The 22,841-nt window shown below is 41.2% G+C and overlaps 1 pseudogene; it reads right to left on the minus strand.

The window, feature by feature from the left end:
• Window positions 1–1,642: 1,642 nt before the first annotated feature.
• LOC128597291 (histamine N-methyltransferase-like) lies at window positions 1,643–2,513 on the minus strand (annotated as a pseudogene).
• Window positions 2,514–22,841: the final 20,328 nt, after the last annotated feature.

The following is a 22,841-nucleotide window of genomic DNA, read 5'->3' on the forward strand; positions in this document are numbered from 1 at the left end:
GGAAGAATGACTTAATGCTTTGCTCTATCAAAATATGATAGGCTCATTCACTACTGAAATACTCTTTATTGTTTTATTTGTTCAATGCATTTTAAGTGGTTAGAACATGGTTTGTCAACCCTGGTTTAACTTACCATTGCTTAATAGGTCATATATGATTTTTTTTTCCTTTTTCTTTTTTTTTGAGATTTATTTTTAATTTTTTTTTTTTTTTTTTTTTTGTTGGGGATTCATTGAGGGTACAATAAGCCAGGTTACACTGATTGCATTTGTTAGGTAAAGTCCCTCTTGCAATCATGTCTTGCCCCCATAAAGTGTGACACACACCAAGGCCCCAGCCCCCTCCCTCAGTCCCTCTTTCTGCTTCTCCTCCCCCCCATAACCTTAATTGTCATTAATTGTCCTCATATCAAAATTGAGTACATAGGATTCATGCTTCTCCATTCTTGTGATGCTTTACTAAGAATAATGTCTTCCACTTCCATCCAGGTTAATACGAAGGATGTAAAGTCTCCATTTTTTAAAATAGCTGAATAGTATTCCGTGGTGTACATATACCACAGCTTGTTAATCCATTCCTGGGTTGGTGGGCATTTAGGCTGTTTCCACATTTTGGCGATTGTAAATTGAGCTGCAATAAACAGTCTAGTACAAGTGTCCTTATGATAAAAGGATTTCTTTCCTTCTGGGTAGATGCCCAGTAATGGGATTGTAGGATCAAATGGGAGGTCTAGCTTGAGTGCTTTGAGGTTTCTCCATACTTCCTTCCAGAAAGGTTGTACTAGTTTGCAGTCCCACCAGCGGTGTAAAAGTGTCCCCTTCTCTCCACATTCACGCCAGCATCTGCAGTTTTGAGATTTTGTGATGTGGGCCCTTCTCACTGGGGTTAGATGATATCTCAGGGTTGTTTTGATTTGCATTTCTCTAATATATAGAGATGATGAACATTTTTTCATCTGTTTGTTAGCCATTTGTCTGTCATCTTTAGAGAAGGTTCTATTCATGTCTCTTGCCCATTGATATATGGGATTGTTGGCTTTTTTCATGTGGATTAATTTGAGTTCTCTATAGATCCTAGTTATCAAGCTTTTGTCTGATTGAAAATATGCAAATATCCTTTCCCATTGTGTATGTTGTCTCTTTGCTTTGGTTATTGTCTCCTTAGCTGTACAGAAGCTTTTCAGTTTAATAAAGTCCCATTTGTTTATTTTTGTTGTTGTTGCAATTGCCATGGCAGTCTTCTTCATAAAGTCTTTCCCCAGGCCAATATCTTCCAGTGTTTTTCCTATGCTTTCTTGGAGGATTTCAATTTTTGTGAGTGGGGAAAGGTGTGGGTCCAGTTTCAGTCTTTTACATGTAGACATCCAGTTCTCCAAACACCATTTATTGAATAGGGAGTCTTTCCCCCAAGGTATGTTCTTGTTTGGTTTATTGAAGATTAGGTGGTTGTAAGATGTTAGTTTCATTTCTTGGTTTTCAATTCGATTCCAAGTGTCTATGTTTCTGTTTTTGTGCCAGTACCATGCTGTCTTGAGCACTATGGCTCTGTAGTACAGACTAAAATCTGGTATGCTGATGCCCCCAGCTTTATTTTTATTACTAAGAACTGCCTTAGCTGAAGATACTCTTAAATAATTAATAGTTATGCCTCCACCGCTATGAAACTCGAAAGTATTATTAAAAAGAACCTAAGCCTCTTTCTTAATACGAAATTCAGGCTCCTATAGGATCTTTCAGGATTTCTGCTTTGAGATCACATGGTGTGTTTGTGCAGAAGTTGCAAGTTTCCGTGAAAAATTCAAAAGCAGGTCTCCATTTTCACTGCCATCAACAAAACAGATATGTCCATGGTTGACAGAAGGACATAACGATCATACTTCAACCCCAGGTTGTTCTGCATCTGAGTGAGGTGAGGTGATGTGACATACAGGTAGAAGTCATCCCGGGGTAGGCGGGACCTGTACTTTTCCCACAGTTTGTCCAGGCCGCTGGTTCCTGATATAAGAGTAACAGGAATCTTAGCATTGGCACCTAAGAGACCACAGAAGAAGTTCAAGGGGATGTTTTTCACATAATATAGCATCTGAGTCATATGAATAAAGTTCCACTTTTGAAGTTCTTTTTTGTCCATTACTCTATTTTAATATTCTGATGATGTCTGCCTGTGCCGAGCAAACTTTATGTTCTCCCAGTGTGATGTCTTGGCTACAAGCTCTTTGTACTTGGCAATTTGTTTAGCACTTGACTCCGCAACTTCATTTTTGATAAGAACCCCTGGGTATTGAGCCTGGACTTTGGAGAGAATTTGGAGATCAGTTTCACCTGAACCTCCACCTATGCTTAGAATCTAAATTTCTTATTTTATGTCTCCAGTCCTTGCTATTATTCCTGGCAGCTTCTTATCCATGAATTCCTGCACACAACTGGTGTTCCGTGGAATTGTTGCAAAACCTTAGAAAAGATTTAACGTATCTGCCATGGCCAGAAAACAGGTTCCTTGTGGAATATGCCATATTGGTTTCCAGAAGAAGTTAGAGAGGGAAGCAAGCCACATATGCTTTTCTTCACCATGCAATGGAAACTTAGAAAAACGCCAATGTCTTAGTCCTAACGCAAACCCTGGGAACAGAGCTTATTTAATTAATGTCTGCTTATTTAATTCTCTACTAATAACCTCCCTGCTAAAGAAAACAAAACAAGGGTTGAAATGATTTTTACTGTCAACTCAGTTAATAAGAATGTGGTGGAATTAACAGTGTTCTCCAGATCAAGTCCAGGTAAGGTAGCTGGATAAAATACAGGATGTCCAGTTAAATTTGTAGTTCAGGTAGATGATGAATCACTTTTAAGGTATACCTGTGGCCCCAGTACTGGAAGGTACATATTCGTACCACTTTTTTTTCTTGTTTATCTGAAATTTAAATTTAACTGGCGTCCTGTATATTTTATTTGCTAACTCTAGAAAGCTAATTCCAGGACCATATTTAGTAAGCTACACATTAGATCCAGAGGAGTCTTTTTATCACATTTTAAAACTGTTTTATTCCAGCCAGTCAGGTAAGAGCGTCCCATGAAGGATGCAGATGGTCTGGTACGGTAAAAGGCCCAGGTGCTTTCTGGGAGCACCTGCTGGTTGGTTTGTTCACTGGTTGTCTCTAAGCAAGACCCTCCCATCTCTCTTACTTCAACTTCTTCATCTGCAAGTTAGAGATCTGTACTGTTTGGGGACTGTGCTCTAGGGTCCTAGGTTTCCACGCCACCGTGCTCTCCAGGGCCCCCTGCAGAGAGAAAGGTGAGAAGGAAGGGCTGAGCTTCAGGCCCCAACTCTCTTCCCTTTGAGAAGCTGTGTTGTAGGCTCTCCTGTTGACATTTAATATTGCTTAGATATAATGTTTGGGGGCTTAAATGAAAAAAAAAAAAGGATGAAAACCATCTGTGTAGATATTCCCAAGGATTCCCCTAGTTCTAAGTGTTACAGCAGTCTTTAAGAGACACTGCAGGAAAGAGGGGGAACAAGAGAGGCGAGGCTCAGTGGTCTGAGAAACTCTGAAAATGAAGCATGCATTATCTTTGACCATTGTGTCTGCCAAGGAAACCATTTGCTTCTCTTTCCCATGAGCTTTACTCTCCTCCTGTGAGTATGATAGTATATGTGTCCCTTCCACATGGGAAAATATTCTGTCGAAAGAAAGTGTTCCAGGACTGCTAATGAAATGTTATGGCTAACAGACTTGGGCGTAGAAGATGAACAGAGAGAAGAGAATTTACAGACATATCAAGGTGGAGCTTAGCTTGAGACTGAGGCCATTCCCTAGACAGCCATTCAGATCCCAGGTTCCTGCTTACTTTGCTATATCAAAGTATGACAGGCTCATTCACTACCAAAAAGCTCTCTCTTGTTTTATTCACTCAGTTCATTTCCAGGAGCTAGAACTTCATTTCTCAACCTTGTGGGCACATTACAACTTCCTGGGAAGATTTTAAATAATACTGATGCCAAAGCTCTGTTCCCAGGTTTGAGTTAGGACCAAGACATTGGTGTTTTTCTAAGTGTCCATTGCATTTCAGCATGCAGCTGAAGCCCAGCACCCCTTAACATGTGTACAGAGCGATCCTGGGTGCTGAGGAGAAACTGTGCTCACGGTGCTTTTGTCTGTGCCCCTTCCTTTTGGGGTGGGGGTGAAGGGGCTCAGCTCAGCTCTAAGGCCAATGGCAACAATGTGCAGTCAGCTCCATCCTCTCCCCACATAAACGTCCCCTTTTCTCCCCCGACTCCCCCTTCTACATGCAGACACGCCGTCTTTATAGCAATCACTCTTCATGCCACCTCCACCTTTGGTCACTGCCAAGTTCCCTGCTCCCTCTCAGACCAAAGTTCTTTAAGAGTTTTGTATACTTGAGGATTATGTGTCTTTACTTCCTGGTGCCCTTTTTCATTTTCGTTATGATTTATTCTGTACTTAGAAAAGATTAGATGCAACATGTATCTGTTATGAAGACTTGTAATAAAAATGATATCTGTGATCCTGCCCTCAAATTTAGGATTCTCAAGTTATGAGAACCATGTTAGCTTCCCATTCACTTTATTTTATTTGGTAATTATTTTTGAAGCCATCGAGAGATGGTTTAGAAAGTGAGCACCTGCACATGCTCCAACCTGGGTGGAGTGTTCCCAGTCACGGCTGCTGTCCGTGATGCCTCAATCCACCTGCTTCGTCCTACCAGATAAATATTCTGGTAAATCTCATACTCAACATTCGCCTGCCTTATATATCATGATAATTTACCATGGACGCATCCTTCAGCAGTGTTTAGTTTGGCCTGTTTTTGCACTTTATTTAAACTTCTCTTTGTCTCCAAGCAGGCTTTTGTTCCAACCACCAACTGACCAAATCCAAGGCTGACAGTCTCTAGTCTTACTCCATCAGCCTCCCAGCTCCAAGAGACACCACTGATTTCTCTCTCCTCCTTGACAACATAGGATGGTGCGTTCTCTAGTCTTCTACCCACCTCACAGGAAGTCCTTTCTTCTTAGTTCAACTTATAGAATGTTACTCTTCATCCATATTTTACATATTGGAGTACCCAGAACTAAGTCCTTGCACCTCTTACATGTCTAAATGCACTTTCCAGGCGACTTCATTAATCCAGTGATAGTAAGGGCTATCGAGTTGCTGATGTATAGACTCTCCAAATCTATTCTGTTTCCGGGTTCAGGTTGGTATATCCAATAGCTTCTTTGATGTCTTTAGATCCCTACAATCAACTTTCATATTTGTATGTGAAAAATACAGTTCTTTGTTTTCCCTGCTTCTCTCCAAGCCTTTCCTATTTGCAGTAAATGGCAACTGCATCTTGCCAGTTACTTGGGCCAAAATTCAAAATTCTTGGAATCATTCTCAAGTCCTTTTTTCCTCTCAAACAGCACAGCCAACCCATGGCAAATCCCGTGAGCTCTATTTTTGGAAGACATCCTGGATCTGCCCACTTCGTTCTTCCTTTGCCACTGTCACCTTCATGAGATCCTGCTTTGTGTGGCCTGGATCCCTCAAGAGCAGCCCGTCTGGTCTTTCTTCTTCCATCCCACTTTCCCTCTGCCCATTCCCGTTCCAATAATTCTCTACACTCCTGCCAGAACGTTCCTTTAAAACATTAATTGGACATTGACTCTACCCTTCTCCAAGTCCTACTTTCCAGCACACTAAACTCCAGATCCAAGGCCCTACGTGACACAGCTCCTGGCTTCCTGTCCACCCCCACACCCTCCCTCCTTTTTTTTCTCACTCCACCCTCAGCACTCCAGCTTCTGTTCTTCAAATGCTGAGCAATCCCCACCCCAGAGCCTTTGTATGTGTTATTGCTTCTGCCCTCAATGATGCCGATTCCACTGATTCTTTCTGCTTTCTGCCCAAATATCTCCTTCCCAGAGAGCTGTCTCCTGACCCCCCCCCCAATCTGTAGTAGCACACCCAATGGAAGCACACTGGCTCCATTGTTCACTGTTGTATTCTAGGCTCCAACAGCAGAACTGGGTTCATAACAGGTGCTTCATAAATACTAGTGGAATGAAAATGACATGTTTCTGTGTCCCAGTCTTACAGTGGAATTGGAGAATGAGTCATGGACTTGTTCCATGAGGGATTTTATTTCAAAGTATCAAATTAAAGGCAATTTGCATAGAAAGGGGGAATATGTCACAGAATGTAGAAATATATCCTTGAAACTAAAGATAAAAATGCCAATGAGTCTCAAAGAGAGAGAGAAAAATTGAGTCTAGGAACAGGAGAGCTGTCCACATCCTCTCTGACTCTGGTGTCTGCTCTTGTCTCTATATCTGCCCCACTTGTTCTGTCCCTATTAATTAATTCTCCCCGTTCTGTAGCTTGGGAGGAAGATGTTCAGCCTACAGAGAGACTTTGTTGCTAGGAAAACAGTGCATTGTCCTGGAAAGCTGACTTGAGGTCCATCCCACTTACTCCTCCCTGGAGGAGTTTATGAGGACCTAGGCAGACATTTTTAAAAGATGTCCACAGCCTGTTTAAACTACAATCACAAGAATCACAATCTACAATCACAAGACTTGGGTTCCTTCACTTCTGTTACACTGTCAGGCGTCTGTTGTCTCTGCACTCTAAAGTCAAGGACTCCACGTTTAAAGGAAGTTTCCTCACTAACTGCCTCTGTGGCTGTCACTGTGATTTGGCTTCTGTTACTATGAAATAGCGAAAACAGAAAGCCTAAAAAACAAGAAAGCTTGACTGACATCAAGACAGGGAGCCATTTTTCTTTTCTTTTTATAAAAATGCTCCACAGCAGCAAATCTTAAACAACATTATAGTGATATGAAATTGGAATGTCTCTTCTAACTCAAGTTTTTAATAAGCACTCAAAGAGCCTCTGCATCTAAAAGTTGTATTTCATCACTGTGCTTCACAATGCTATCTGTAAAACTGATAGCAATAAGACTGGTGAATCATAATTTAATTTGCAATTCCAAAGAAATGTCTTGAGTAAGAAAAAAAAAAAGTCTCATAAAAGTCTGTTCAAAGTTTAAATATCTGTCCGAAGTGTTTAAATTCGCAAAATACGTGTCATCATTCTTGGGCACTTTCATGTTATTTGTGTGAATACTAACAGATTTATTAACAAATACCACTTTCAGATACAGACACAGATTTTCTAGTTATTGTTAAATAGTAGATAAGGTAGGTTGTTCCCTAAAGTGCAAAGTTATCAGTCAGTGGATTATTTCCCTTTTTTCCCTGCCGGTTCTTGTTGGCCAGTTGTATCCTGTGGTGCTTGTTACGTTGTCTCCAGTTTTTCTAGAGTTGGAGATTTAAAGAATAAAAGGTTGGGTTTATACCAACTGCTCTTTTTTTTAGAAGAATTTCTGCCACACCTGAATTGTTGAATGAAGTAACATTTTCCTGAAAGTTTGGGTCTTTTTCCTGCAGCTTCGAGCATCCAACTCAGTATTACCAAGATGACCAAGAGCTCTTGACTCAATGTGGAACTCACTTTGCAACTCCAGTAAAGAATGGGAGCGGCTTTCCCGCCCTTCTACCACAAGCCCATTGGGAAATTCCAAATCTACCATATTTGCTGTGTAGAATGTGCATTTTTTGCCCAGATTTTTGAAGGAAAAAATAAGGATGTGCATTATACCTGGGTAGTATTACTTGTTACTGGTACATAAAATTTTGTGTACCTTGTATCTATTCTGCTGTTTTGTAATTATTTGTTACATGAAATTTCTTGTACCATAATATGTTCAAATAAATGCTAAAACCCCTTTATAATATTAAAAACCAATATATAAATATAAACAAGTAAAAATTTGGTTTAAAAAATTTAAAGATTTGGGGCGGCGCCTGTGGCTCAGTCGGTAAGGCGCCGGCCGCATATACCAAGGGTGGTGGGTTCAAACCCGGCCCCGGCCAAACTGCAACCAAAAAATAGCCGGGTGTTGTGGCAGGTGCCTGTAGTCCCAGCTACTTGGGAGGCTGAGGCAAGAGAATCGCTTCAGCCCAGGAGTTGGAGGTTGCTGTGAGCTGTGTGAGGCCACGGCACTCTACCGAGGGCCATAAAGTGAGACTCTGTCTCTACAAAAAAAAAAAAATTAAAGATTTGGGTGGCGCCTGTGGCTCAAAGGAGTAGGGCGCCGGCCCCATATGCTGGAGGTGGCGGGTTCAAACCCAGTTCCTGCCAAAAACTGCAAAAAAAAAAAAAAAAAAAAATTAAAAGATTTTTTTTTTCCCTGAAAGTTTGGGCCAAAAATGTGGGTACACACTGTCCACAGGACTGCATTGCACATGGGGTAATTTTCTTAACTTTTAAGCACACATATTTAGATATGTTCTTTCTTTTTTTTTTTATTTTTAATTTCAATGTGCTTGTTCATCTTTGTTTGAAGTACTCCTTTTTTGTTGATTTTCTTCTTTCTCCTGCGGTGCTGGCTGTTTTTTTTTTTTTTTTTTTTTGATGTTGTTGGTAGAGACGGGGTCTTACTCTGGCTGACTGCTGCTCATATGGGTTTTGAACCTCTGAGCTCAGGCAATCCACCCGCCTCGGCCTCCCACAGTTCTGGGACTACAGGCGTGAGCCACCACGCCTGGCCTGGATATGTTCTTTCAATAGCTAAGTGAATAGTTATCCACATCCTGCCTATGAATAAGGATCATGGCAATCTAACTTATCCTTCTTTCTACTGCCACTTCTATGGGCTCGTCTGGGATTTTAATAACAGGTTGCAGTTGGTTTGTTTTAACTAAGCTTTGCCTATTCCTTGTTACTGCTTGTGTTCCACAATCTCCCTTTCTTTAAACATTCTTTTGACTGGAGTACATTTTCCAGTAATATTTCAGTTAGAAGTTTTGGTTAGCAAACTTCATTCTTTCCATGTGTGAAAGCATCTTTACTTCAGCCTCACTCTTGAATAATAATGTAGCTGGGTATAGAATTCTAGGCTTCAAATCTGTCTCGGCAGATCCTTGAATTGATTTTTCCCATCGTGCAGTGAGGCCTGTGAGACTCTCACTGCCATTCTGCTGCAGGTGTGACGTGCACAGCCAGTTGCCTCCCAGCACCTAGTCTATGCTTCCTTTTGCTCATCACTTAGACTTTATTTTGAGGATCCACTTCTCCCCCTGTTACTCTATATACTTAGAAGAAAGCTGAATATTATCCTCAGGCCCATCCATCAGATTCAGGGTCTTAGGATGGATTAAGCCAATGACTGTAGAGCATATCTTCAGACCCACTGGGTCACCTGTGTGTTTTAAGGAACAGTACTGTGGGCCAGGTGTGACGGCTCATACCTGTAATCCCAGCACTCGGAGAGGCCATGAAGGGTAGATTGCTTGAGCTTAGGAGTTCAAGACTAGCCTGAGCAAGAGTGAGACCCCCGTCTCTACTAAAAATAGGGATAAAAAAAAAAAAAAAAAAGACTGGCTGAGCTGGGAAAAAAAAAACAAAAAACAAAAACAACCTATAGTCCCAGCTGTTCGGGAGGCTGAGACCAGAGGATTGTTTGAGCCCAAGAGTTTGAGGTTGCTGTAGGCTATGAGGCCATGGCACTCTACTCAAGACAACAAAGTGAGGCTCTGTCTCAAAAAAGTAAAAATTAAAAAAAGAATGGTACTCTGATCAATTACAGGATTCCTCATTAGAGTACTGAGACAAAAGCTTGCTCTCTCTCTCTCTGTCTTTTTTTTTTTTTTGTAAACGAAGAAGGTTGTAGCTCTACCTGAGACTAGCAGTCAGTGTGTAAGTTGAATCTTGGGGGGCTGTGTGTTTCCAGGAAATCGTCCATTCTTCTACATTCTCTAGTGTGTGTGCACAGAGATCTATTAGTATTCACAAGTGATGTTTTATATTTCTGTGATATCAGTTGTAATGTCTCCTTTTCCATTTCTGATTGAGTTCGTTTGTGTCCTTTCTCTTCTTTTGTTGGTTAATCTAGGAAGAGGTCTATCAATTTTGTTTAACGATTTTTGTTAATGATTTCAAAGATTCGACTCTTTGTTTCATTAATCCTTTGTATTGTTGTTGTTTTCCAATTCATTTAGTTTTACATTGATCTTCATTATTTCTTTTCTTCTGCCGGCCTTGGGTTTACTTTGCTATTCATTTTCTATTAATAGCTCCTTGAGATGTGACATTAATTTGCTAATTTGTGTCCATTTTGTTTTTTAGATATGACATTGAAGGCTGAGGACCGCTTTTGCTGAGTCCAGTGGATTTGGATAGCTTGTGTCCCCTTTGTCATTTAGTTCAAAGAATTTTTTGGTTTCATTTTTGACCCAATAACTGATCATCAGCAGGTTGTTTAATTTTCATGACTTTGTGTGGGGTCTGAGTGTTTCTCTTGTGATTGATTTCTAGATCTGTTTCACTGTGCTCTGAGAAGGCACACAGGTATGTGCCTGTGGCATCTGGGGCTCCTCCTCTGTTCAACTCCCATGACAAGAACAAGGTGTGCTCACCCTCCAGTCACAGGGCATGACCTGGGGGGATTATCTATTCTCTCCCAGGCCCAGCAGGGTCAATGCAAAAGCTACTGTTGAGAGACCAGGTCCCAAGCAGAACAGGTTGCTACTATCCTGCTGTCTTCACTTCTTCTCAGCAGTGTGAATTGTATTGGGACCCCCCAGTTTAATCTCCAAGATGCTGGGTGTTGCTCGTAAGAATCAGCCACACACTCTTTGGCTGAGTTAGTTGATGCTTGTAATGAGCTATAGCTGTATTTTCCGTGTTGGTGGTTGATGCTTGCAGGAAAGAGCCAACGGTAATAAGCTCTAGTCCCTTAGGAGGAGCACTTGAATGCTCTAGGCTTTGGGAGATGTCCTGCAGTTGCCCAAAGGTTGCTCATTCTCTACCACAGCAGAGGTGGGTGAAAGAATGAGTCTGGGCATGGTAGGTTGGGTGAGACTGGAAAGCTTTGCAAAGTCTCAGAAGAGCTCCAAGGTCATTTTCCTGGCCACTATGGGAAACTGTTGGAGGGAAGGTCAAGGCAGGCTCTCCAAACCAGGATGACTGCTTGTGAAGAAGGGGTCATAATCTCCTGACTGACAAATTTGGTAAGTTAGATGAAATGGACCAATTCCTTGAAAGACACAATTTACCAAAACGTATACCAGAAGAGATAGATGATCCTTTCTTAGCTGTGTGTTGGAAGTGGGGGGGATGGGTGGCTTCTGAACAATTGGTGCATCAACGTCCTTTCCTCCTGTACAGAAATTCGTCAGTCCTCTCCAGAAGCACCTCTTGGAGCACTCCCCACCTCTCTGCTCCCAGATAGCCTGAGGCAAAGGCTGCTGAGGCCATGCCTTAGGACAAGCAGAGCAGGACGGATCCAGGAGTCTTGTCCTCTCTGCATGCACAGCCGCTGATCTTGCGAGGACTTCTCCAGCTGCTCCTATACTTGGGCTTACTTGCCTCCAGGTCCTTTGGATATTTCCTCTTCAATCTTATCCCACCTGCTCACTAGCTTTTAAAAACTGCTCATCATTTCTGGTTTATTCACAGCACACTTGCATTTTACCATTCCTCTGAATGCTTTTTGTTTTATTTTTATGTACCTCTTTTGTAAGTTTAAAGAATTTCAGAGAGCAGAGGTGGTGTGGATCTCAGTCTGCCATTTTTATCCAATCTTAGAATCTATTTTTTTTAAACTTTATTTTTTACTCTAGCAGAACATTTAGAATAATTTATCAAAAATAACTATTTCATAATATTTAACATACATTTTAATAGGTAATTAAACTAATTTTTCATAATAAAAGTTACTTTTTGGCATGGAAATTCATAGCAATTCAATTTTCTTTAACTTATTTTCATGAAGTACTTTGAACTTTGTGTTTCAGTGTCTGCTTTGCAAGGTAAACACACACACAGGCAAAGAGAGAGAGAGAGAGAGAAAAGAAAAGAGAGATTTGGTGGTTGCATGATGCAATGGAAAAAATTTCCTAAGAGACACCCATGAGCCATAAGCTAAGTGGCTGCCCCCCTCCTCCTGTGGTAAGAAAACAAAAGAAGGCATTGCTCAATTCTCATCCAAGGAAAGGGATTGAGTTAAAATTACTCCATTTTTTTTCTTTCTCAGGCTGTCAGCAGAATGATGTTTGGCTAATTGCCATCTTTAAGTCAACAGTATGAGCATTAGAATGATATCAGATAGAACACTGAAACAATGAAATTTGTCCAGAAAATGTATTTATGCCTGGTGGGGAGGGGTGATGCCATGTGTATCTGTCCTAATGTTGGCCGAATAAAGAGTAGATTGCCTTCTAATTTTACCATTCAAACCACACTTAGGAGACATGGCCACTCCAGATCATTTGATCTGCTCCCCTATTCTCTGAGCCAAGGACAGAGAATTTTGGCATCTGTGAGTCTCCCCTGCGTCTCTCACATTCTACCCTGTGCCTCTGGCCATAGCAGGGGCTTTCTGTTCTCAAATGACCTTTCTGTTTCAATGACTGATGAAGTAAAAATTAAAAAGAAAAAAACCCAGAACACATCCATGCACTAAATTTCAATGAACTCTTCAGGTGAATAGTATATTTGTTGCCCTGCTGAAACAGCTTTTTATTACATATACTAGACTAAGGCACGTAGTATCTGGCAGGGTTTGATAAATTTCAATTGGAACGTTCAATGACACCACATAGTCTGGAACAGGGAGGTGTGAAAAGGGGGAAAGGTCACTTAAGTGCACCTTGGAAAAGAAGCACCAGTCTTGTTTAATGTCATGGAAGGGCCAGATATAGAAGAAGGAAACACGGCTGATCACTAAGAAACATTTCTGTAGGGGTTAGAGGCCTTCTAGAAATTGTTTCCAAGTAAATCTCTCTTTATTGACTTTTTACTTAAATGCATGGGCTGCCCAGCTGCACTTTATCCATGGCCAAGACTCGACTTTTGCTAAGAAGACAGGCAGCCACCTGTCTGGGTACAGAACTTTGGCAGTCACTGAAGTGCCTTTCAGGCAAGGATTGAGGACTCTGTACCTAGGGGGCACAGTGTGGGATATAATTTGGGGCTGAATTGTCCCCTAAATTCAGTTCTGCATGTGTTTATAAAGTGCCTACCTTGTACCCAGGTTCCATGCACAACATTGGGGGTGGGTCAATGAACACAACAGGCAAAATCTTTGCTGCTGTAGGGTTTACATTTTGGTAGCTAAACCAAATTAATAAGAAAAATATCATGTCGTATGTCAAATGGGGGTGATTGCTGCAGAGAAAAGAGGTCAGAGAAAGGGGACAAGGAGTACTGAGGGATCTCACCACCTAGAAGAGGTGAGAGGGTATATACTGAGGGGGTCAGTGTGGTTGCAGACTGGTAAACTGAGTATAAGGTGCATAGGCAGCAAGGTCAGAAGAGCAGAAGACTTTTTGGGTTGTTGTAAGTTCTTTGGCTTATACTGTGGCAGTGGTGGTAACTACTGGAGAATTCTGAACATAGAAATAACATAATCTGACTTGCTTTCTGATAAGATTACACTGAATGCTGAGTTAGGCAGAGAGTTCAAGGGACGGTTAAAGTAGGGAGACTAATTACTGATAGTAGATTATTGTGGCTTGGACCAGGGTGTGGGGTGGTATGAAGAGAAGCAGTGAGGAGGTAGAGCTTGTGTCACCTGCTGATGGTCTCAGTGTCGGATGTGAGAGAAAGAGGGGATTCAAGAATGACTTTAAAGATTTTTGTCTTGAAAATCTACTGAGAGGAAGAAATGGAGAGAAAGAACATAAGAAGGGTAGATTTCATGGTGGGAGGGAAAGATCAGGATTTTGAGTTTTGTTGTTCATCCTCACATAGAGATGTCCAGTGGAGAAGACTGGGCTAGAGGTACATAGGTTGAAATGTCAGATTGGTAAGGAAAGTTCTCTGCCCTATGCTCACTCCTTCAGAAGGAAAATGATGGTTTTTCCTTTTCTTAAGTTCTTAAATCTACTTGTCATCCACTACCTCAGTGACCTTCAGGCTTAGGGTTCAGCTTTTCCGTGATTAAGAAAAGTCCATCTTACATCAACATTGTCCATCCCTAGTGTTGGAAGTTCTTCCTTTCCTGCACTCAGGATGAGCAGTTCATCAAGATCTCCAGGTGGTTCCCACGTATGGAGCTCTAGTAAGTTATTTGATTTGGACTAACAGTAACTACAAGCAGACAACTTTTCCTTTGTGGCTCTGAAAAGCAGGGAAGAAAGGATAATAGAAGAGACATATGGTGACATTTAATTGCAGATTTTTGCTAATGGAAATGTTCGCTTTACAGCTGAGGAAATAACATCTATTTTATAGTGAGCTTATGAGAGTTAAATGAGACAATGTATGTGAACATGTCTTTTTTTTTTTTTTAAACTATTGCACAAACACATCTCAAGACTTAAGGTCTTTCAGTGACATTCCAAGAAATAAACAGACTGGGTGGTGGTGTCAGAGCAATTTAGTTGCAGTGAAATTCCAGAGTCAATGTCTTCTGACTCTGAGTTTGATGGTTCTTCTCCAACTTACAATGAAAAATTTCCGTTGCACAGCAGTACTTGTCCTTCTAGTTAGGGCAAACATGAGTGCATGTTCCTACATGTCAGGATGCAAATTACTAACTGTTAATCAGAATAAGGAATTCACATAAGATTTGGTTGAAGTTGAGTCAACTTGCCAAGTAGACAGCTGTGATATTAAAAGAAATGTATAAATAAAAATGTCAAATGAATGTTTTTGATTGGCACAAAAAGGTTTGAAGACATTTGGGAAGATGCTATGATGACACAGTGCTGCAAGTAACCACGTGGAATTCTTGTTAAATTGGAACAAGTGTTAAAACTTTGATTGGTTCAAACATCCTACACACCTTAACAATAATGCCCAAAGAATTAGAAGCAATGAAAAATGAAGATACATTACACAGGAAAATGTTAATAGTATTGAAAGTAGATGTAGTACTGGGATAAGGTTATAAAAAGGATACTGTCATAGGAGTTCAAAAACTTGCTTCTTACAGGAGATTCTCCTGTACAGTTGAGTGACTTGGGTCCCCTCTAGTATCCATCTGTGAAATAAAGAGTTGAATTGGATTTATAGATCTTGGACATTCTATGATGTTCTAGGGTCAATACCTATCAAGACTGTGTCCTTCTTTTGCTTGATGGTGGGAAAATGTGAAGACAGAGTGTTGTAATGGTGATTTTACATGTCAATTTGACTGGGCCATGGGGTACCCAGGTATTTGATAAACATTATTCTGAGCATGAGGATGTTTTTGGATGAGATTAACATTTAAATTAATAGACCGAAAAGCAAATTACCCTCCATAACGTAGCCTGGGTTCATCCAATAAGGTGACATTCTGAGTAGAAAAAAGATGGACCTCCCCCAACTAAGAGAGAATTCTCTAGCCTGCTGGTCTTTGGACCCAAACTTGGACATTGACTCTGCTGATTTTTGATTTGTCAACATCCATAATCATGGGAGATACTGTCATATAATAAACCTCTTTAGATGTATCTTCTATTCTGCTTTTCTGAAAAGCTCTAATACAGATTTTACTACTGAGAGTAGTTCCAACAAAACAGTGTTTTAAGAATGATTGGCTATGAGATTTCTAAAATTTGCCCCCAATCTGACTATATTTAAAGACACTATTGACTCTATTTCCAGTAGTTAAAAAAAAGCACTAATTAGACTATTATGGTGTGAACTGGCAATAATATATACAAAATATCACTATTATATCCACTATTGGATAATCCTAATCAATTGCTTATAAGAAGCAAGGATCTGGGTGACCATGTATATGATACTTTTGAAAGTAATTGTCAAACAAATAAATATAATGAGAATGTGCTTTTAACGTCACTGGAAAAAGTAGAGGAAGAAAAAGAGGAGCTCAGGTGTTCTGATTCTCAAGTTAAGTGCTGCACCAATGCTTCTATATCTCCCCTGCAAGAAAACCTGTATTTCTTGTAGATGGATGGCTGAAAATGCTGAAAACCAAATCCAGAATTTAGTACTTGAGTGGCTATGTTACAACAAAAACTGGATTTACAGCCTCTTTCTCAATGGAATAGTGAACAAAGTGACCATGGCATAGGGATGGAGGTTTTGTATTGGCTCATTGGTATATACGCCCAATCACAACAGACATCAACATCGGATCTGGCTTCAATATGGCTTACTGTTGGGGTGATCCTCCAGCTGCCTGGTGGCAGGTCGATTATATTGGACCACTTCCATCATGGAGGGGCAGTGTATTTTACTAGAATAGACACTTATTCTGGGTATGGATTTGCCTTCCCTGCACACAGAGCTTCTGCCAAAACTATTATGCCATGTGTGGACATACGAAATGCATTATCCACTGTTGTGGTATATCCAGCATTGTTCCTGATCAAGGAACTCACATCTCAGCAAATCAGCTGCAGCAATGGGCCCATGTTCATGGAATTCACTGGTCTTATCATGTTTTCCTCCATCTTGAAGTAGCTGATTTGATGAAATGGTGGAGTATCCTTTTGGAGACTCCGTTAGAATGCCAGGTAGGACCTTACCCTGCTGGAACAAGCTCTCCAGGAGGCTATCTTCACTCTGAATCAGCATCCGATGTATGGTGCAGTTTTCTCCCATAGTCTGGATTCATGGGTCCAGAAATCGGGAGGTGAAAATGGGAATGACACCACTGGCTACTGTCTGTAGTGACACATTAGAAAAACTTTTGCTTCCTGTACCTGAACCACACACTCTGCTGGTCTTGAAATATTAGTTTCAAAAGGAGAAATGCTTTTACTCAGAGAAAAAAAACAATGATTCCACTGACCTGGAAGTTAAGACTGCCATCCAGACACTTTGGACTCATCATCCCTCTGAATTAACAGGCAAAGAAGAGAGAGACTGTGCTGGCTGGGTGATTAATCCTGACTACCAAGGGAAAATTGGACTATTTTTCCACTATGGAGGTAAAAAAGACTATTCTGGAATATCGGAGATCCCTTAGGAAGTTTTCTGTCATTATCATGCTCTGTGATTTAAGTCAACAGAAAACTACAACAACCTAATCCAGGCAAAACTACTAGTGGCCCAGACCCTTCAGGAATAAATGTTTGGGTCACACCAATCATGATTAGTGGGAGTGCTCCTTGAAGGCAAAGGTGACATGGAATGGTCAGTGGAAGAATTTAGTTAGGATACCAGGTATCATGGGGCGACCGGTTACAGAAACAAGAACTGTAATTGTCACGAGCATTTCCCACGTAGTTTGTTATGAAAACGTATGCATGCCTATGCCAAATATTTTTGTTTTCTTCCCTCTCTTGTCCTCTTATCATGTAACAGAAGATGTATTGACTTTATATCATAGTATTTGACTATTGCTAATTTTATATTATAGTATTTAAGTTATGGGAAATCAAGGAGAAAAGGAAACATCAGGCAGGGACTTTGCATCCTCTTCAGGGTGAAGGATTGGTGTGCTTTCAGTTGTACAAGATGATTGGACAATGTCATGTGGAAGCATGAACATATTGTCTTTATTCGGAGGTTAAACTTGGGCTATGGAGATTCCTATGGGTGCCAACTTGGTAAGGAGTGCACTTAGGTTGGTTAACTTCATTTGTTGATTGAAGGATGTTTTTGGATGAGAATGACATTTAAATGAATGAACAATGAGTAGGCAGATTGTCCTTCATATTGTGGGGTGGGCCTCATCAAATTGTTGAAGGCTGGAGGAGAACTAAACACTGACTTTACTCAAGCAGTGGGTAACCCTCCAGTCTGCTGGCCTTCAGACTCTAACCAGGACATTGGTTCTGCAGATTTTGAAATTGCCAGTATCCCTAATACTCTGAGGCAATTTTTTATATTAAAACTAAATTAATAATAGAAAAACAACATATCTTGGAGATCCCAGAAAGCATATATGGCAATATCATGAAATGGTTAAATGTCAATTTGTTTCTTTGACATAATACATTGTTCATGTAGATCTCATCTTCCATTAATAAATAGTCTGGCAGAATTGTTATGTAAAAACTGAAGAGTTTGTGCAAAGAGAAAAGACTGTGCCATAATTCATCGATTTCTTCTGTCTCTTGACAATTCTCCAAGAAAGTGGGTATTTGGCTAAAAAGAAAAAAAAAAGGAAGAAGGAAAAAAGAAAACCTCTTTTTTGTAAAGTAAAACCTCAATTGATTTTACTTCAGCTTCATCAATCACAATTTAGCTAGAGTTTGCCCCAAATAAAGATTGTTGCCAGGCCAGGCATGGTAGCTCATGCTTATAATCCCAGCACTCTGGGAGGCTGAGGCAGGTGGCTTGTCTGAGCTTAGAAGTTTGAGACCAGCCTGAGCAAGAGGAGAGCCATGTCTACTAAAAATAGAATACACTATCTGGGCACTGTGGTGGGCACCTGTAGTCCCAGCTATTCAGGAAACTGAGGCAAAAAGATTGCTCAAGCCTAGGAGTTTGAGGTGGTTGTGAGCTATGACGCCACAGCACTCTATCCAGGGTGACAGAGTAAGACTCTGTCTTAAAAAAAAAGAAAAAAGTTGCTACAGAAGATATTGAAAAGTTCATGCCACAGATTCTAAAAGTTATTTTACTAGCAAAGTTCTAGAGTTCTGAAAATCTTTCAAACAATAGCAATATGATTGACTTGAGGAAAAAACTTCAGGCTGACACTACAGAGGGCAGCACCCTCTGGGGTACACCTGATACGTACACACACATATATAATATATGCCATATATGTGCTCTGTGTCATATACACGTATAGTCTTTAACATATACATGAGGGCTGTCCAGAAAGCATCTAGTCATATATGAAAATATGTCTCTATTTTTCTTTCTTTTTTTAAGGATACGAATTTAGCATTTTAATAATCAAGTACTACAATTCATTCTTTTTTTTTTTTTTTTTGTAGAGATAGAGTCTCACTGTACTGCCCTCGGTAGAGTGCCCTGGCGTCACACGGCTCACAGCAACCTCTAACTCTTGGGCTTACGCGATTCTCTTGCCTCAGCCTCCCGAGCAGCTGGGACTACAGGCGCCCGCCACAACGCCCGGCTATTTTTTGGTTGCAGTTTGGCCGGGGCTGGGTTTGAACCCGCCACCCTCGGCATATGGGACTGGCGCCCTACTCACTGAGCCACAGGCGCCGCCCACTACAATTCATTCTTACTAACCGAACTTTGAGGCACAGAATATTTAGTCGTAAAAGGCACGTAATTTGTTTTGCTAAACTGATGAAAAGGAGCTTTCCTAGGACTCAAATATAGAGTTCAAAGAACAAATTAAACCAAGGAAAAAAGTTCTCTAATGTTGAAAAGACATATGCTTCTGTTTTTCTAAAATTCAATATACCTTCTTTCTTGCTCACTTTTCTGTTCTTTTTTTTTTTTGAGACAGAGTTTTGCTTTATCGCCCATGGTAGAGTACTGTGGCATCACAGCTCACAGCAACCTCCAACTCCTGGGCTTAGTCGATTCTTTTGCCTCAGCCTCCCAAGTAGGTGGGACTACAGGCGCCTGCCCCAGTGCCCAGCTATTTTTTTGTTGCAGTTGGCTGGGGCCGGGTTTGAACCTGCCCCCCTTGGTATATGGGGCCAGCACCCTGCCCACTGAGCCACAGGTGCCTCCCACTTTCCTTTTCTTTTATGCACATAAAATGAAATAGTTTTTCTTCCACATCAACGCTTAGTTTTGACAGATTACTTATTAAAACTTATATAAGGTTTCTAAAGATTAGGTACAGAAAGAAAATTTTAAAAACCTATATAAGAGAAATACTTTAACAAGGTCAGTAAGAAGTTATTGCTCTTGAATATAGTTCACTACAATCTTTCTGTTAACAACAAACATTCAAGTAGATCTTTTGGTTTTCAGGGAATGACTGATTCTGGTGTTTCCTTAATTTTCAGCTTCGAGAATCTCTCATTGAGTGAAAGTTTAATCTGATTACCCAGTGCTTGAAAGTTGAATGACAAGGATATTCCTTTGGGCTGATGCTGAGAATTCTTGATTGTGTCATTTTTAGTCGTTAGCAGCAATGCTTTAAATTCATCTCTGTAAAATCGCAGAGTCCGGGAGCTGGCCCTACGACCTCCAACCAAATCGCTCAGACAACTTCTGCCCTCTATTTTTCATACTACATGGCTGGCTACTTTCTGGATAGTCCTTGTATGTGTGTGTGTCTGTGATGTGTGTGTGCACAGTCTTGTGTCACGTAAGACTGCATTGTCATGGCCCTTTTGCAGTGAAATCAAACCTAAGGCTCTAGAGCAATAGGTAGAAAATATAAAGGTCAGATGTTTGAGTGAGTGCACAGCATTCATCCCGGTGAGGAGCATAAAGCAACAGCCCCACAAGGAGGCAGGATGTGTGCAGGAAGGGATGGGATATCCCCACTCTCCCCACCTCGCCGGGAGAGTGAGCAACTGCTACATAATGGAGACATTTTTTTCAGGTGCCACCCAGGTTATAAGCTTTTACCTTTCCATTAGCAGCCACTGCTTCCCATGGAGAGGAACTCGTGGTAGGGAACTTCAGGAGACAGAGGTACAGACATTTATGAAGATCTACAAATGAATTAACCACTGTTGGCTCAATACTTATAAGTCTAAAGTTCCAGCAATTGTACAACCCCCCCACCCAGGAATTTCTGTAATTAATTAGCCTATGGCAATTATACCTGAGTGAGCAGATGGAGGGGGATTATAGGGATTAGCAGGCAACGTGGACAGGAGTAACAGTTAGAAAGGATTTTAGAACCAGGTGACAAAGATGAAGACAGCCAGGGCAGGATCACTTCCCTAGACACTCTTGGCTGAGGGTTTCTCCAGAGTCTGATAACACAACACACAGGGTGCTAGCTCATGATATTTTAATTGGTTGCATGGGTATAGATACACATTGAGATGTCTATGCATTTATTTTTGTCCTCAAATTAACTGCTTTGCTGATTATTCTCAAGTTATCCTTCTTTCCTTTGCCCTTATAAGATTCAGAAGAATAAGAACCCTTTTTGCTATTCCTGGCTGTTACAGAGCCAGGTGTGTGTGGGGGGGGCGGGGATGGAGCTGGACAGGTGACCAGCGCTGCTAGTCTGTGGAGGGAGAGTGTCTCAGTGTATTGGAGGGGGCCTCAGGGTGCTGCTTTTATACCTTAGTTGGGTCCTTGGCACTGGTAAGGTGAAAAGAGCATCCAAGCTGGTAGGACCCAGACATAAGAGCTGAGATGCCTTCTCTGAAACTCTCCTCTCTTTCCTTTTCAGAAATCAAAGCCAAGCATTGAAGCACTATCACCTGCTCAGGTGATGCTTCTACTTGTGAAGCAACTTGAAGAAAAGTCTCTGAGACAGTTTTTTTCTTTTCTTTTTTTCCTTTTCTTTTTTTTTTTGCAGTTTTTGGCCGGGGCTGGGTTTGAACCCACCACCTCCGGCATATGGGGCCGGCACCCTACTCCGTTGAGCCACAGGCACCGTCCTCTGAGACAGTTCTTGTTGGAAATGTCTCCCCCGCAGTCATCGTCCTCTCAAGAACCCACCCTGCCCTCCACCTCTGTCTTTGAACTCTAAGAATACAGTGCAGAGCCCACCTGGCCCTTGGCAGGATGAATCATTACCATTGCCAATTCTGTGCAACTCCAAGCAATGTAACCAAAGTTCCTTGGCCTTTTATTAATTCTAAAAATAAGATCTGCTGGCAGCATCAGCTCTCTGGTCAGTGAGTCACCCAAATACCAGGTTGCTGTTAGAGGAAAGCTCCCCTGAGAATGACCATCTAGTTCCGGTTTTGCAGAGCCTGTGTGAAAACATTCTAGCACTGAGCTTGTCTATGTTATAGCTGGTGCCAGTTCAGATCAGCTGACATCCAACCCTCAGCCTTTCCATCCAGATCATGAACATAAGGACACAATATGTAAAAATTAGCATTTGTGAAGATATTTAATGAGACCCATATATAAATGAGTAAAATGAGATTAAGTTTAATGATTGGATTTAGTGTCTGTAAATCCTGACTCCGTCTTTGCTTAACAGGATCGGATTGAACACAGCCACATTTTCTACTCTCCAGAAATGAGTCTTTCTGCGAGAATAATGGAAAGTTTTTGTTTATCAAAAGAGCTTAATTATTTAGAAGCTAATTATTCTGCCTTTGCATTATCATAAGTTATTCCTTCTCTTGGTGGCCTGTCTCTACCTTTGGACCTTTTACTTGATAATTACCTGATCATGTCACAAATTTTCCCACTCTGCCCTCAGCTATGCAAAGACAACTGGTTTTTATAATTATCTCCCCTCCTCTCCAACTCATTGGATAGCAAGAAAACTTAATCTTGGCCATTAATAATGTATCTGATCTGTCTTTTCTAGTTCAAAGTCTCCTTTTGTGTTACAAGAATTGCTTTCAGAGTTCTGCAACTTCCCCCTTTCCTCTTAGGTGGTACCTTGGTGCATGAGGGAGTTGATGTACTCTTTGGTCAATAGGGCTCGGCTGAAACATTTTTGGTCTTTATTGCAGACTGGCAGGTGGGTTGGGCTGGAGGAGCATCCTTTGAGGAGCCAGTGATCATGCAGCATTTTGGAATGTAAGGGCATCCATTGCTACCGACCACTGATTTTGCCAGGGGTCCTATCTTCAGGGGCTTTCTCTTGCAAACCGTAGAACTCTGGGGCAATTCCATGGTCTTCTCAGCACTGAGGCAAGAACCCAGCATTGGGCAGGCAGGAGCTAGTCTCTCTCACTCCCTCTTCCCACCCTGCCCCTCTCTTTCCTCTCCCTTCTCTGGCTCCATTATTTGTAAGTAGCTTCCAAGTCTAGAAGTAGCACACGTAACTTCTACCT

This window comes from Nycticebus coucang, chromosome 10, assembly GCF_027406575.1.
Source record: "Nycticebus coucang isolate mNycCou1 chromosome 10, mNycCou1.pri, whole genome shotgun sequence".
In the NCBI taxonomy this organism is placed as follows: Eukaryota; Metazoa; Chordata; class Mammalia; order Primates; family Lorisidae; genus Nycticebus; species Nycticebus coucang.